General features: G+C 34.4%; 1 long non-coding RNA gene across 1 annotated transcript; it reads right to left on the bottom strand.

The window, feature by feature from the left end:
* Positions 1 to 2,143: 2,143 nt before the first annotated feature.
* LOC131032073 (uncharacterized) lies at positions 2,144 to 4,978 on the bottom strand. The gene is made up of 2 exons (XR_009103363.2): positions 4,661 to 4,978; positions 2,144 to 2,437 (listed from the first exon to the last, which is right to left on the bottom strand). It is a non-coding gene; the product is annotated as an uncharacterized LOC131032073 (long non-coding RNA).
* Between the last annotated feature and the right edge of the window lie 408 nt (positions 4,979 to 5,386).

The raw sequence follows: 5,386 nt of genomic DNA, 5'->3' as shown, positions 1-5,386 counted from the left end.
TGAATATTGTTATGCTGAGATAACATTTTTTATTTGAGAAAATCTATGATGAGTTTTTGTTGACATCTTTTGGGTTGCAGTTATGTGTACTTGTCATGTGATTACATATTGAAGATCTCTTTCTTGCTAAGAGGGAGTGTTGAAGTTATATAGTTGCGAGAGAGCTTTCCTCTTGCATTGGTGATTTATTTTCATATTCTCAACATGGCTAGCTCCTCCGTTACTATTCATCTAGCATGGCAAGCATGAAATGTGCATTCGTCTTCCTTTCTCATGTCGTCGGTGAAGTTCACTACTTGGATTGTTGTCAATAGCTTATTTGTCTTCTTTCGTTCATACTTGTCTCTTCATCTACCATTTTTCATGAGTTATTGCGAGTGTGTGACCGTTTCTTTGGGTGGTTGTCTTTTGGTATTTCCACGACAACTATTGGTATCGACGTCTACAAAAAGATAAGGCGTTTGGTTCAAAATTGTATATATGTTCTTCTTGATGCATGTGTTGTTCTCCTTTGGCAACATATGTATTTCTAAATCGTGTTGGTTGTGGCATAGTTATTTGTGTGCTTCATCATATAGTCACGTATAATACTTTTCAATATTTTTGCTAAGTCTAAATTCTGAGATTTTTGGCATTCATTGTTTTATGGAGAACAATTGATGTGTAATTTTATGTTTTGAGAGGAGTATATAATTAGTTATCATTCTATCAAAGAGTTGTATCTGATAAGAAAGTGATTCAGGCTTTGTGATAGTCAATTGAAGTTTTCAATATATGTATTGGTCATTTGAAGTTTTCAATAAAGGTATTACTTTTGTGGGCTGGGTTTTTCACCTTCAAGTGGAGGGTTTTCCCAAGATAAGGTTTTGTGTTGTTGTGCTCTTGTTTTAGTATTTGTTCTCTGTTCTAGTTCTTTTATTTTGGTTCATAACACTCTTAGCCTTTACAAAACAAAAATCCAATATAAAATAGTCAACCCTCCACTCAACTAACTTTTGCCACAACAAAGGTGAGTGCCAACATACTTGGACAACAAGGACATTCATGTGCACCCCTTTTTGGTGCATACAATGTTGATATTTCAACAAGTTATCTACCATATTATTAACATATTAACAAGGCAGGTTAATAAATTGTTGTTAGAGAATATATGTAAATCCAAGTGAAGTCAACAATTGCATAGTTAAACTATCCTAATATGCTTGGGAAGAATGATTATATTTTAAGGAGCAATATGGTAATCCCTTGAGCTAATTGAAGAAATAAACTAGAACTGTATGCAAGACCAATAACATTCCTAATTGAGCTTCAAGGTACTTGGCATGAGCTATGCAACCCCTAAGCATGTTGCAACACAAGAAGATGTAGTAAGGGGCTAAAAAGGCCATACACTACAACAAGTACTTATTCAACATTTTCCCTTGTTCACCTAAGCATAACTTGAAGGTTGTAAGACCTTTGATCCAACCAAATGGTTGTTTATACTAGGAATCTTCCAATGGGATTCAAGACTATAGGAAGGAATGATTTATTTATTGTGTTAGGTGCATGTGCAAAGCCAAGCCTAGCTATATTGTCTTGAGATTTTCACAACATTGCCAATTTGTTGTGAGCATAACTATAGCTAGCTTTGGATCATTCAATCCTAAAGGTCAATTGTTTGAACCTTGAGGAAGAGCTCAAGTGAGATTTAGGAACTCAATTACAGATTTTGAAATCTTAACAAAGTAGCATGTCAAATTATTTGTTATAATAAATTGTCATATCTAGGTTGAGCCAACAAATTGAAATTTTGTTTGTTAGGCCATCACGAAAGATAATTAGAAGTAAATGACTATACATTGTTAAGTTAAACACAAAATTTATGGAATGGTAAGATTTTGACAAGGTAGTAGCCAATTGTTAATAAGGTGACTATCACAATAACTATAGAATATCAATTGAAAAAGCTTAAAAAAGATTAAATAAACATAAATTTGAAACCAATAGCTAAAACTGAACTTATTAACTCCTATAAACTTGTAAGTACTAAACAAACTAAGATTAAACCATTTTAGAATTTCACTCAACATTACAAGTGGTAAGGTTGCCTGCAATTATCTACTTATTGAGTTGAGTGAAGATATTAAGGAACAAATCTCAATCTTGTAAACATCATGAAACAATATTGAAAAAAACCTTGTCAATTGACTATTCATAACATGATTATGCGTGATAGATTCATCTCATTTTGCTTTCTGCTTTACTGTTAACTACTCTTAATAGTTGAAATACATTGAACGTTTGAATTGGCATATTTAACATTCTAGTTATTCTTCAACAGCCACCATTATCTCAAAACTTTAGTGCTCCCATGCTCTACTTTGTCACAGTAACATCAATTCATATCTCCTCTATCACTAACCAAATAGATCCTTTAGCTTCATCCTCACCTTCCCTACAGATCAAAGAGGGTAAATATAATATCCTTAAAAATATCCCTGCAACAAAATTTCCCATTTAATATTCAGCTACCCAAATGGGACAATGAATTAGTGTTCTCAGCATAGAATCAATCACTCAAGAACACGGAAGTGCAATCTGTAATCTAGAAGTTTTTAATCTGTTATCTGTAACATTTTATAAGCTGAGTGGGGAAGCGTTGCACACACAGATCTAAAAGTGTACATCAGATTTCAACAATTGTTTTGGTTATCATTTTTTTTATATCTTTAAAATTAGTAATTGAAAGGTTAAGTGCGCAAAAAGTGAATGGTAATAGAAATATGGACTGATTTTCTTCCCTCCTTCCCCTACAATACCAGATAAAAAACATGTTAGTGTAAGAACAAAATCTCTGTTAGTAACAATTTCTAAGCCAAATTAACAGAGGCTGGGGTCTAGCTCGATTGGCAAGAGCTCCAGTGGTGAAGCACGAGGTCACGAGGTCTAGTCTCCCCCCAGCCCATGTGGGACCGGAGGACGTGTCGCACCAGAGTCACTGGTCAAGTTAAAAAATTTACCCGGCACACAGCAGTTTATAGGGGCTGCTATACCCGATTTCTGCAGTCCAAAAAAAAGCAAAATTAACAGAACCTCGTTGATATAGTCAGGCATAGTGTAAGTTGGGTTGGATGTTTTCCAATGGCAGACTAGCTGTAGCTGTGTTGTTGAACAGCTTTTGTAATAGCCATTGGATTGTCCTTGTTTTTGGTTCCAGATCTTGTGTTGTTTGTGGTCAGCTCTTTTTTTATATTGTATAAGCTTAGTACAATCTGTAATCTGGAATTCTTTAAGCTGTAATAATCTATAAGCTTACTAAAAATACCAAATCAACATGGAAGTGTAAGAATAACATCACTGTTTGAGTTTCTAAGCCAAATTAACAGAACCTCATTTTTATGGTCAGGCATAGTGTAAGTTGGGTTGGATGTTTTCCAATTGCAGTCTACCTGTAGCTGTGTTGCTGAATAGCTTTTGTAGCTGAATAGTTTTTGTAGTATTGTACATGGCTTCAGATAATAACTGTGTAAGTTTATTTCCTTCACATAACGGATCAAATTAATTGGATCAAATTATTAATTAATGATCTATCGTCAGAAAGAAAGAAATGAGCTTTCGTAGTAGCCTTTTCATTGTCCTTGTTTTGGTTCCAGGCCTTATTTTTGTAATGTTGGTTGTGTTATTCATGGTCAGCTATATTTCTGCTGACGTTTTGCTGTAAAAAGACTTTAAAAAATCAAACCCAAAACCCCATGTCAATCAATGTCACTGCCACACAGAAAATCTACAGAAATGATAATTCAGACCATTTCAACTTTTTTCATCTGCCCGAGGGGTCTATTAATGAACAATCACATCACCAGGTGTTCATTACCAACCTTCATAAAATGAGAAAGCTTCTTAAAATGAAACCCTAATTTATTGAAAAGACTTTTATCCGAACAAAATATGTGGCACACTGTAAACCCTAAACCCAAATTCATAGCCAAATAAAATCTTCGCTGAAAGATTCTGGAAATCTCAGTGATAATACTGCTGTTACTATCATTTAAAATTCCCTAATAACGCCATTTTCTCAACATAAAAACCTTACAACGAATAACTTGAAACAGAATGTGAACAGCACAGAGGCATCTTTACATATATTCAAATCAGGTTGCTTCCAACCCATATAAGCATTCACTCAGAAATTTATCAGACAACCCACTTTTTTTTCATAACTAGGTTAAAAAACAAAACACAAAACTGAAAATTTCTTCATACCCTAATGAAATTCAAGAAACACAAATTTCAGGCATGATGGATTGACCAGAGAGGACAACCATTAATACCCAATACCTTCATATTTCATCTGAATAAGCAAAAGAATTCGAAACTTGCCTTAAGTCATTGAAATTGCATTAAAAATACACAAATCCTCAATGCTTGAGCTGCCTAAACTTTCCGTGTAAGTCCACCACCAAAGCCCACATAGCAGGTTAAGATAACCAAAAAAAATGTTCGGAATTACGAAAGAAAACCACCTCTGTAATCGACTTCCATGATAAGGGTTTTGCTTGGATTCAAAGTGGGCACTCACATATAATCATCACTTACCCAAAATCAATCACATCAGAATTAAAAGAAGTTCTAATCTTAGCAGTACAAAAAGGCTTAAACCTATGGAAACAATAAATACCTAGTCCGGGTAAATCAATGCCTATTCGGAATCCATTCAAAATGTCATCTCGGAGACGACAGAGCACAAATGGCCTTTAATTCCGAAGAAACATCATACCACAACAGGAGATTTGACGGTACGTAAATGTTTACAGGGGCCCATGGAGGATAAGATTACAGGTGCTTTCCATGGAGGCTAAAATTACAGGTGCTTTAATGACCAAAACCGCTAGGTAGCAAAATTCTATTTAACAGGGTTTATTGATTTGAAAGTCCATTTACGCAATAGAAAATTATCTCGACCACATTTTATAAATTGGGCGATAATTGGGTAACATCCTCACCACAGTCGTGAAAAAATGAATATGGTTTTTTTCCTTTATGTTGATCAAAGGAAAGGAAAATACTATTAAAAAAAAAAATTAAAAAATAAAAAAAAAATGTAAAGGAAAATACAATAAAAATAAATAACAGTCTAAGTGGTTTCAAATTCAGAATTTCAGTCATATTACGAAAGTTTCTCGAGTGTCCTATTATTCTAATGGGGCTTTACTTGCTTACATGAGATATCATAACATGAATGAGAAGTCGCTCCCTCACTCAACGTCAGGTCATTCCTTTTGCACTCACCTGCCTATGTTCTCTATCAGAACAAAATCTTCAATATTTGGAGGGCCAACCCCTATACCATTTATTTTCCTAGACCCAGTATTTTAGCCCGCCTTCTAATCCTTGCAATAATTTG

Source organism: Cryptomeria japonica, chromosome 4, assembly GCF_030272615.1.
Source record: "Cryptomeria japonica chromosome 4, Sugi_1.0, whole genome shotgun sequence".
In the NCBI taxonomy this organism is placed as follows: Eukaryota; Viridiplantae; Streptophyta; class Pinopsida; order Cupressales; family Cupressaceae; genus Cryptomeria; species Cryptomeria japonica.
The sequence above is the reverse complement of the archived record's forward strand: the minus strand, read 5'-3'. Positions and strand labels throughout refer to the sequence as shown.